Source organism: Rhinopithecus bieti, unplaced genomic scaffold (assembly GCF_001698545.2).
Source record: "Rhinopithecus bieti isolate Rb0 unplaced genomic scaffold, ASM169854v2 scaffold_72405, whole genome shotgun sequence".
Taxonomy (NCBI): domain Eukaryota; kingdom Metazoa; phylum Chordata; class Mammalia; order Primates; family Cercopithecidae; genus Rhinopithecus; species Rhinopithecus bieti.
In genome coordinates, this window is record NW_016826897.1 from 153,532 (window position 1) to 166,174 (window position 12,643).

Here is a 12,643-nt window from a genome sequence, read left to right on the forward strand (position 1 = left end):
TATGAATTTATTACGCTGATTTTTAAAAATTATGTCCTATGATTCACTTTTTTCTTTTGAAATATGTGAGACTCAAGTTTACCTGGGCTTGTTACTCATTCATTTGGCAAACATTTATTGAGTTCCTGTTATGTGCCATGCACTCTGTGTGCTTGGAGATAGAGTCACGAGCAAGACAGACTTGGCCCTGCCTTGATGGAGCTCACGGTATAGCTGGAGAGGAAGCCAGGTAAAGAAGTAATGGCAGGGCTATGATAAAAAGAGTATCAAGACTATGGGAGCACTTAACAGGGGCACCTTGCCCAGACTAGTAGTTGCTTGGAGAATGAGAAGAACTGAAAGGGGAGGACACTCAAGTTTCTCAGGATTCAGTTATGATATGAATAGATTGCAATTTTGAGGGAAGAAGTCTTGGTTTTTGGTGATCAGAAAAGAAAAAGCTCTTATTACAAAAACTTTGGATAGATCCAAAGCTGGCAGATATAATGAGAATAAAAGAGTTCTTGTCAAATGGAGGTTCATAAAGGCACCATGCCTGGGAAATGTACACATCTCCATATGTGCTCTGTTGTAGGAGGTGTCATTTGAGCCAACAAAGCACAAAGCCACACAATTGAAAATGCTTGCTGAAGGTAAGATCCACAACGTGTGCATTGCAAGATTTTTCAAGATAGCAGTATGATTATCTTCTGAAGAAGCTGTTGAGATGTTTGATAGACACCAGACAGAAGGAGATCTGTTGCAGATACCCTTTTGAATCAGGAGTCTAAATTTTTCAATGCAACTGAAATGCACATTTAGTGCAACTCGCTTGGATGCAAATGAAAAATAATTGTGGTCATTTTATTCATTTATTCAACAATATGTGCAAGGTACTGTAGTGCTGGGGAGACAGAAGTAAAAAAAAATATATAAAAATATCTGCCCTTATAGAGTTTACATTCTGGTGAAGTATCCAGAAAAGAAACAAAATCAATCAGTAAAATACATAGTATGTTAGATAACGTGTGCTAAGGAGGAAAAAAATAAAGCAGGGAAAAGTACTAGGGAGTGTGAGGGAAGTTTGTAGTTTTACATAAGGTGGCCAGAGTAGGCCTTACTGAGAATATGATATTTGAGTGAGAATCTCAGGAAGTAAGGGAGCAAGCTGTACAGATATCAGTAGGGTAAGTATGTGTATTATATATATATATGTGTATATATATACACACACACATACACACATATATATGAATATATCATATATGCACAAATAAATGTATTATAAGAAATTGGCTCATGTGGTTATGTAGGTGGACAAGTCCCAAGATCTGCAGGGTGAGTCAGCAAGCTGGAGATCCAAGATAGCTGGATTTAGTTCTAGTCTGAGTTCAAAGGCCTGAGAACCAAGAGAGCCAATGGTATAGTTTCCATTCAAAAGCTGGCGGGCTTGAGACTCAGGAAGAGCCAGTGTCTCAGTTTGAAGGTATTCTGGCAGGGGGAATTCTTTCTTACTCAAAGGAGGGTCACCCTTTTTGTTCTACTCAGGACTTCAACTGATTGGATGAGGCCCACTCATGTGAGGGAGCACAATCTGCTTTACTTAGTCTACCAATTTAAGTGTTAATCATATCCCAAAACACCTTCACTGACACACCCAGAATAATGTTTGACCAAATTCTGGTCACCCCATGGCCCAGTCAAGTTGACACATAAAATTAACCATCATAGTCTAAAGTGCCTAGGACAGTGTCTGATGTTCAATAAATAAAATATCTGTGTGTATAATTGAATTAGAAACAAAAATGACTGGTGGAGTTCTTCGCTTTTGCTGTGACGAATAGGCATTTCCAAGGCAGACTGAAATTGTGGAAAGGAATCATGTATACCAAATGATCACGAGTTTAGTAAACAAGTGTTTGCTTTGAAAGTTATTTCCCAAGAATCTGATATTGCTGCTCTAAATTTTAAGGCCCGTATTCAGCAGAAACGAAATGAAAAACAGCAGCAAAAAAGTTCGTTGTGTAGAAATAAGTAATAAAATAACTACATAAGAAAACAATTACTTTAGAACAAGCTTGTCCAACCAGCAGCTCATGGGCTGCATGTGGCCCAGGACGGCTTTGAATGCTACCCAACACAAATTTGTAAACTTTCTTAAAACGTTACAAGAGTTATTTTGCAATTTTTTTTTTTTTTTTTTTTTTTTTTTTTTTTTTTTTTTTCTTCTTCTTTTTTTTTTTTTTTGGCTCATCAGCTATCTTTGTGTTAGTGTATTTTATGTGTGGTCCCATTCTTCTTCCAGTATGGCCCAGGGAAGCCAAAAGATTGGACACTCCCACTTTAGAACTAAGATTGAAATTTTACTGAAAACATTTGTAATCTATAAAGAAGATAAGTATAGTCTGAAGTAATACTTTGAAAGCAATAGAGAAGAATTATCTGCAACTATTCTTTAACAGATTAGAAGTTAGGTTTCAGGGTACACAAAGATTATCATTAAGTGGTCAAAGAGTGTGAGCTTAGAGTGACAGTTGAACAATTAGTGCTGCAGAAAAAATGCTGGACCAGAGACGAAAATTGAGGCAATCAAAGGTTGTTAATATTAAAGATTAAATGCCAAAGGGACTCACAAGAGTGGGAAGGAAATAAGGTTGTTCAGAATGCTGTCTCCAACACCAGTGCCTAATGCAGTACCAAATCATGTCTGACATGGATGTTCAAGCCCTGCAAGTCATAGATGGGTAGATAATAAGTGTGTAACTAATGTACAAACATTAATGGTCACAGAGTCATTTCCCTCAAGTCATGACCATATCTATTCCAAATGAAAAGACACTAGCTAAATGAGAAGTGTCTCTGATGAAGAGCCTGAACTTGACTAGGGTGACTGCTTTAAAGCCAGAGGTGCTAGACAATCTCCTTACTTCCACAGACACAGGGACTTTAAACCAAGGATCACCAAGTGGTCAAAAACAAAGATCTTTCACTTCAGCCCTAGGACAATCAGACTTCGGTAGAGAATCTGGATACATGTAAAGTTCAGTCACTTGGAAAATGTGGACAAGCTCTCTCTTGGCTATTAGCATCAGCATTGTGGACAATGGAAGCTCTATAAAATAAGTGGCTCTTTAGTGTAATAAAGGAATATTTTATTCATTATGACATTTAGGAATGCTTTTTGTCTATTTATGGTCTAAATGATACACAAATTTCCCTTGGGGGAGTGGTTAGGAGAACTGATACTACTACTATGGGATTGCCAGCCTGAATTTAGAGCCCCAGCCCAAGCTGTCATATGTGGGCACTCCAGGTTAGCTGCTGCCTGCCCCACATCTCAGGCAGGGGACTTGCCAAAAGAATTTACCTGTAGATGAGTTATAACTTCAAGGGTGCCAAACTCAAATGGAAAGGTATTCAGGACTAGCAGGACTGGCTGTTTGATGTGTGGAACCTAGAGCAAAATGAAAATATGGGGCTCTATTTCAAGATAGCAACAGCAGAGCATTAAACCAAGCATGGGACCTTCTAAGAACTAGATGCTATGTGATTGCATAAGTTGCATACTCAGGAAGCCAGCCTTAAAAAATAGGTTAGCTCATAGGATTGATACAGTGCCTAACAAGGGATATCAAGGTGTATCGTGAATAATAAACTCTACTTAAATATTTCATTGGCTTCAGTTTTGCAGGAGTGCATATATAAAGCAGAATGCACTGTTTATAGTACTATCAGAACACTATACTCAGCAATTCATTCATTCATTCATTCATTCATTCACTCAATAAATACATACAGAGCCCTTATTTTTTGTCAGTTACTGTTCTATGTACCGGGGATAGAGCAGTGGGCAAAATGGACAAACATTTCTGCTCTCGTGAACTCTACATTTTGCGTATGTGCTTGCTGCCTAATTGAGGCTCATTTTAATTTGATGCATTATAATCTCTTGCATAGCCAAGCCTGGCTATTTGCATCATGAGGACAGAACCACAAAGTCACTGCCCACTTACTGGCAGGATACAGTAGGTGAAGGCAGAATAAATAGGCAGAAATGACTCTTTGAAATTTAAAAGTTGAGAATAGTGTTACAAATGCATTGAAACTATGACTTGACAGGTAAGGGGAAGTATGAGGGGTAGAGCTCTAATGGGTAGGTCTATTGCTTGGTAGTCAGGATTCCTAAATCCTTCTACTCATAGCTTGTACACACTAATTGAGTGATGTTGGCCCAAATGATAAGAAAAAAAAAAAAAATAGTTGCCTGTCTTCTCCTAAAGTTCTCTGAAAATAATCAAGACAGTATATGTTGGGTTGTTATGACATACTGTTAGTTCATAACATTCTCTGTAATTACGTTAATCACTCAACACAATTTAACAGCCTCCTACTTTATGTTAGACACTGTGTTAAATACTGGGAGGGGGTAAAAATAGCCATAGTCCTTTTTAAGAAGCTTGCAATCTAATGAGGCAGACATTCGTCAACAGTGCCTTAGACTTAGAAACAGATCACTGCTATGGGAACAGAGAGGAGAGGTGCCTAACATTCATTGTAGTGGGTAGAGCAGGGAAACATTTTCCAAAGTTCTAAGGAATTTTGAGCATACAGGAAAGAGAGATGACATCGGAAAGGCAAAGAATGTCTGAATGTGCTGTAAGAGCAAAGGAAGGCAATTGACAAAATTTTTAAAGGCCTATGTTTCCTCTTGCAAAGTTACTTTAAATCAACAAACCGGGTCATATTGAACAGAAATTGTCATATTTGGCAAATCAAGTTATTATATATAGCTCCCTCTCCCACATTCCCCTCTGCCAATGCCAAAAGAGTGATAGGGGAGTTAATGGAACTTGGTGTCAAACAGCAACGAAAAGTCTAGAAGTCCAATAATTTAAAGTTTTTCAAAGATCTTTGGGCAGGGCCAGTATATGAAGGGAAATGTACAAGATAGGGCCTACGTATGGTGGAGTGGTTAGGGTAAAGGTTTCTTTTTGCAATCTTTACTTTCCCCTACTTGTTCTTAGGGTCAGACCCCAATTTTTTCAGGTGAATTTTACTGAAATTTCAGAACAAATAATCCCAATCTTATATACGTTGTTCTACAGAGTAGAAGAACAGAAAAAGCTGCTCATCATGTTTATGAAACTAATATGCTGTAGATATCACAACCAGCCAAAGGCAGTGCAAGAAAAAAGTGACAGAGGCCAATTTAACTTACAGACATAGGTATAAAAATCTTACAAGTCTGTCTTTCTATCTATCTACCTATCTATAATCTCACAATGTACTAGGTAGACTTTATTCTAGGAGTTCAAGGATGTTTCACTGCTGGAATGTGCAGGAGTATAATTACATTAAAGAAACAAAGGAGAAAAATTACGTGATTTTCTGAAAAGGTATAGAAGAAAGCAATGGATAGATATCAACGATGATTTCAGATTTAAAGAACTCAGTACACTAGAAATGGAAGGGAACTCCCCTGACCTTATAAAAGTAAGCCAAAATAAAATATTTAATGGAGAAAATTTAGAAGCATTCCCTTTAAGGTCAAGAGCAAGGCAGTGAGGCTTGTTCTCAAAGCTACTATTTAACATAATACTGGAAGATCTAGCCAAAGAAATTATATAAGAGAAAGAAATGACTTCTAAAGTCCAAATCAGGCAACCACTCATCTGCATACAATTTCTATCATTTACATAATGGAAATCCAAGATAATCAACAAATAATTGGGACTAATAAGAGAATTAAAAGTGCTAGACCCAGCCCCTAGAGCCTATATGTGGCCTGAAACACATACAAGTCCATTGCATATCTGCTTCCCCTTACTTATTGCATTGGGCAAAAATGGCCAATTACCCGGCTTACCTAGGATGGAAGATTTTTCCTGAATGTGGAACATTTCATGTGAAACCTGAGATAGTCATCCTAGTTCTGGCTCTGATTTCTTTCTTTCCTTGTGACCCCTGGAAATTCACTTTCCTTTCAAGCTAGGCTATGCATTAAAGTTGGATGGTTTAGGTATTATATTTTATCCAGCATTCCTAGATGTTTTTAAGCATAAAGTATATATTCATATCAGCTCAATCTGCTCTTTTGCCAGAATTCTCCTTATTTAGCCCTTAAGAATAATGAAATGTTTAATGGCATGGGAAAATGCTCATATGTAGAGTGAAAAAAGCAGATTACAAAAACTCTATATATGGTGGGATTTCAATTTTGTTGCAGAAATGTATCACATATTCATGTCCTTGAATTTTTTGTGATAGCTAGCTAAACTTCTGCAGGTATAATTGACTTCAATGTCTTTGTGGGGGAGAAGTTATTGTGGATAGGTGGGAAAAGAAATCTTACAGGAAGAGTAGCTGGAAAAAGGGAAGGATGGTGGGGTACAGGAAGAAAAATGATGCAGATTGGAAAGGTAATGCAGTGGGAATGTTTCCGTTGTAATGAGAGGGTTTGCATTTTAAATACTTATGACCCATAGCTCTTTTGCACATTGGAGATAGAAAGTTATCGAATGTTATTCCTCAGAGCTGTAGATCTAGATTTCATTGTCTTATTGAGCATGTAACTAGGTCATTGGAGGAGGCATTTTGAACAATCGCTTACTAAGGGATTTTTTTTTTTTTAAATCTATGCTTCAATAATGACAAGAATAGAATAAGTTAATTAAAATATATTTGAATATTAAATATCCCTAGAAAGGCCCATATTTTTTTATGGCAGTAAAGCAAACTGGTAGTTGTGAGCTTTGGCTGAAAACAGGTTTGACAAGTTGTCAGAGATTTCTTTGCCATGAAAATGATACAACTGTTCTCGGCGTTTTTAGGTATAGGTCACAACAGGAAAATNGAATGTTATTCCTCAGAGCTGTAGATCTAGATTTCATTGTCTTATTGAGCATGTAACTAGGTCATTGGAGGAGGCATTTTGAACAATCGCTTACTAAGGGATTTTTTTTTTTTTAAATCTATGCTTCAATAATGACAAGAATAGAATAAGTTAATTAAAATATATTTGAATATTAAATATCCCTAGAAAGGCCCAGATTTTTTTATGGCAGTAAAGCAAACTGGTAGTTGTGAGCTTTGGCTGAAAACAGGTTTGACAAGTTGTCAGAGATTTCTTTGCCATGAAAATGATACAACTGTTCTCGGCGTTTTTAGGTATAGGTCACAACAGGAAAATCCCATCTTCAGCAGCACATTCCTTAAATAGCTGAAAATAGATTAAGTAGAGAGGAGGAGGATGGGTGTAACTGTAATTGTTTAGCACTAGGGAGATCCTTTTGGTGATGGAATACAGCAGGTCCTTGCATAACACTGTTTCATTCAACAATGTTTCCTCATGACATCCATGAGGAAAAAATTGATTTTCTGCCAGGACCACTGTATTTGTGGAGTTTGCATGTTCCTCCCATATCTGCGTGGGTTTTCTCTAAATACTCCAGTTTCCTCCTACATTCAAAAGCTGTGCACGTTAGGCTCATTGGCCTGTCTACGTTGTCTGAGTGAGTGTGGAGGTGTGCGTGAGTGTACCCCGTGATGGAATGCTGTCCTGGCCAGGGTAGGTTATTGCCTTGCACCCTGAGCTGCAGAGATAGGCTCTGGTCCTCCAGAACCCCAAACTGGAATAAGTAGGATGGAAAATGAATGAATGAATGAATGAATAAGTACAAATTATGGTAAAATAAAAATTTGTAAAGCCTACAGTAATCTTACACATACATGACAATACATGAAACGGTAAGAAAGTGATCAGTGAGCCTGCCATATTTGTTATTGCTTGTTTCTGAACTGAGTGGTGGGAGGAGGTGCTCCTAACAATGTTCACATTGCAGACATTTATTTCTTTATTTAATCCATTATCACTATGACCACTGTCATCCACTGATTCACCAAAAATTTGGTAAATAATTATCTTGTTTTCATTAATCTTTTTAAAACGTAGGGATAGCTTGCATTCATTTCAATGTTTAATATTAGAAGTGTTTGAGGTCTTTATTTAAAAGTTTGGTGATGTTTTTGTGACCAGAAATATACCATAGAAACTTGACTCTTGTTTATATCAGTTAGCCTATGGTCAAATTGGCTTCATTATACGTAATTTCACTTAAAGTCACAGTTTCCAATAACTATCAACAACATTAAGTGAGGACTTACTGTATTTCTGCATTTGGATTTCAGTGATGGTTACAGTAAATCTACATATGTGATCAAATAGAATAGAACTGTATACACACATTGTTCCAATGCCAATTTCCAAGTTTTGATATTGTACTGTAGTTATGTAAGATGTAACTATTGGGGGAAATTGGGTGAAGAATACACCAGATCACTCTTTTTCATCTTTGCAACTTCTCATTAATCTATCATTATTTCTGTTAACCTAAATAACAGAGAGGAACAAAGATGTTTATTTGGAAATAGAGTATTGTACTGGGAATACTCATGTCATATTTAGGGAAGTAAAGGAAGACAAAGCTTTTTCAGGGAAAAAATGGGGCGAATTATATATTCATTTTGAAATAATTATCTTTGGCTACAAAGATCAATAACAAGGGTGATACCAGTCCAAGGTTGGACAGGTAGTTGTTGGGCAGATAGTCTTTCAGAAGTATTTTTATGTATTGGGTTGTGATGGCCCTTGTGTAAGGTTGTGTTTTTTGTGGTATTTTGAATTTTATTTTGTTATTGGTCATACAAGCATGATAACCCTCTCTTCATGGACTTTCCTGACTCTATTTGTTAGGGTGTTCCTAACATTAGTAACTGCATTTTGATTTTGACAACTTTTGCATTACAAAATAAAAAGGTTTTTAAAATGTAGAAACAACAATAAAATAAGCCAAATAGCTAGAATCTCCCAGGAAAAGCCAACATGACCCTCCTATGTCCTGCCTACTCTGTCTTTGTTGGGAACCAAAGCTGGCAGAAGACACTTGGGCTGACTGATATCTGTGTCTCTTGCCAAATAATGTGATAGATAAGGGAACGCTAAATATAGCTTTGCTTACTTTCACTTATATAGGCCACAGTGTCTTGCTGACTTTAGAGAAATGCCCTTCCAAAATATTATTCTACAACTGGTTTATTTGGACAGTCCAGTCAAATGACCAGTTGATTCACTGAAGGGGAAAAAAAAAATCACCTAACAAGTTGAATTATCACTCAGAATATCAACTCCTTCACCCAGTACAGACAGTTACGGGATGTGTGTTCATGATAAAACAGCTCCGAGAACAGCTTTTAGTTAATTTAACTTAGGGTTTTTAAAAGTAGAGAATCATACTTGAAATAAGCATTACAAATAATTAGCACTTTGGAAATATGATAATTTAACTGTAAAAACTAAGCTGAAATGTCACAAGAACATTTAGAGCTAGAAAAGACCAGAACTGTTCCTGTGTTAGTTTGCTAAGGATAATGGCCTGCAACTCCATCCATGTTCCTGCAAAGGACATTATCTCATTCGTTTTTATGGTTGCATAGTATTCCGTGGTGTATATTCACCACATTTTCTAATACTACATGTTCTTCCTTATAAGTGGGAGATAAATAATGAGAACCAATGAGCACAAAGAGGGGGAACAACAGACACTGGGGCCTACTTGATGAGGAAGTGTAACAGGAGGTAGTGGAGCAGGAAAAATAACTATTGGGTACTATGCTTAGTACCTGGGTGATGAAATAATCTGTATGCCAAACACCCACGACATGACAAACCTGCACATGTACCCCGAACCTTAAACAAAAGTTAAACAATAAAAAAGACCAGAACTCATCTACTCTAATCACTTCATTTTATATGTAGCAGAAGTTTATATCTGAGTGAAAACTAAATTTCAGACATATCTGGGCATCCATTTCCTCAGGTTCATTATAGGGACTGGGGCCTTGGAGGACTTCGTTTTACTTTCTGGCCCTTGAGGGAAGAATCTTGGTGATAAATGGGTTAGTAGAATACCTATTCCTTTGGCTCCATAGACTAGGCCTGAGTCCTATGGAAAGAAGAGCATTCTTTCCATTTCTCCTCGGAACATAGCATGTGTTAAATGCAGTGAGGACTGAATGGAAGCTGCAGATTGGGAGCACAAGAAGGCAGTGTTTCAAAAACAGTAGCAATGGCAGGGACTTTTCTGGAAGCAAAGAGAAAATTTGTCTATTTATTTAAAAAATACTTGTTGAGGACTTACTATATTCCAGGCACCGTTCTGGGTGCTTGTGATACAGCAGTGCTCTCAGGGAGCTTACATTCTAGTGATGGGAGTAGAGAGAGTAAGACAGAGGAAGAAACAACAGGCATAATAAATAAATAAATTATATAATGTGCTTGAATGTTTTAAGTATTACAGAAAAAAGTAAAAATGCAGAAGGAGAGGGGTTCAGAGTGGCACTGAGGAGAGGTACAGGCTGTACTACTGAATAGTCAGAATAGACTTCATTAAGCAGAGAAGATTTGAAGGACATAAAGGAGTTAACAGAGCTGACATCTAAGGGAGGTGCATTCCAGCAGAGGAGACAGCCAGAGCAAAAGCCCCAAGGTGGGCATGTGCCTGCAGGTTTGTGGAATGGCAAAGAGGCCTGTGTGACTGATTGAGAGAGGGCAAGGGAAAGAGTATTGGGTAAGTAGTTAGAAAGGTGATTGTACCAGATGACATATAGGGCCTTGCAGGCCATGGTGAGGACTTGGGCTTTGACTCTGCAGAAGATGGGAGCCAGTTTGGGGTTTTGAGCAGAGGAGGGGCAGAGCCTGGCTTGTGTTTGAATGCAATCACTCTGGCTGCTGTGCTGGGAATATACTGTAGGATGGCAAGAAGATAAGCAGAATGCCAGTGGTGAGCCTGTTGCAGCAATGTAGGGGCTCACACCAGAGTGTTAGCAGATAAGAGGTGGTGTTAAGAAAGTCAGATTTGGCCAGATGTGGTGGCTCACACCTGTAATCCTAGCACTTTGAGAAGTCGAAGTATGTGGATTGCCTGAGCTCAGGAGTTTGAGACTAGCCTGGGCAACATGGTGAAACCTCTTCTTTACAAAAAATTACAAAAATTAGCCAGGCGTGGTGATGCATGACTGTAGTCCCAGCTACTTGGGAGGCTGAGGTGGGAGGATTGCTTGAGCCTGGGAGGTCGAGGCTGCAGTGAGCCATGATCATGCCACTACATTCCAGCCTGGGTGACCCAGTGAGACCCTGTCTCAAAACCAAAACCAACCAAACAAAAAAAGGTCAGATAGAAGGTCAGATTTTGGGGAATGAGTTGAAGGAAGTGTGTATAGGATGTGTATAGGATCTCCTGAAGATTGGATGTGAGGTGTATGAGAAAGGAAGTAATCCAGAAAGCATGAGAAGGAAAGAGTTATCAATACTGATATGGGGCAGACCACAGTAGAAGCTGGTTTGAGGAACCAGGAATTGGCCATGTTGAATTGGAGATGAGTATTAGACACTGAAGTGCAGATGTTGAATAGTTGCTGGATATATGAGTCAGGAATTTAGAGCTAGAGATATAAATTTGGGGATCGTCAGCAGAAAGCTGATATTTAAAGCTATGTAGTAGAGCAAATAAGATAGTTACAGAAGAGGACCAAGGATGAATCCCAAAATTGACGTAGGGAAAGAGAGGAAAGTCAGTAAATGAGAGTGTTGAATGAGGTAGGAGGGAAACACAAAGTGTAGGATGTTTTTGAAGTCAAGGGAAGAAAGGGGAAGGGTGTAATACAAGCTCAAATGCTGCTGACAAGTCAGGTGAGAGATAAGACTTGAAGGGCAAATAGGAACAGCTCCACTCTCCAACTCCCAGCGCGAGTGACACAGAAGACCGGTGATTTCTGCATTTTCAACTGAGGTACTGGGGTCATCTCACTAGGGAGTGCCGGACAATCGGTGCTGGTCAGCTGCTGCAGCCTGACCAGCAAGAGCTGAAGCAGGGCGAGGCATCGCCTCACCTGGGAAGTGCAAGGGGAAGGGAATCCCTTTTCCTAGCCAGGGGAACTGAGACACACAACACCTGGAAAATCGGGTAACTCCCACCCCAATACCGTGCTTTAAGCAAACGGGCACACCAGAAGAATATATCCCTCACCTGGCCGGGAGGGTCCCACGCCCACGGAGCCTCCCTCATTGTTAACACAGCAGTCTGCGGGGATCTAACCGCAAGGCAGCACGAGGCTGGGGGAGGGGCGCCCACCATTGCTGAGGCTTAAGTAGGTAAAGCCGCTGGGAAGGNAAGGGAGATGTGCTTTTTTTAAGGTAATGTATTTCATAATTTAAAAAGGAGATTATTTCCACCTTTGAAGTTTATCGACAAATGCCCAATTGATGCAGATTGTGTTGAATTAAGATGTGATGTGTCAAATGTAAAAAGAGGGTGTAGAGCAGTGATTTTCAAAGTAAGATCCCCATAACAGCAAGAGCAGTATCATCTGGGAGTACGTGAGAAATGTAAATTCTAGGAGGCCACATCCCAACCTACCGAGTCAGAAACTCTGTGGTTCAACAAGCCCTTCAGGTGATTCTGATGTACATTAAATTTTGAGAGCTCCTGGTGTAGAACACTGTTATCAGGTGAGTTTACTTCCAAATCATTAACATGAATGAATGAAGAATTTTTATTTTTTCTTGAAGAGCAGAAGGTATTTTAATTTTTTTCTGTCCTTGCCCAAC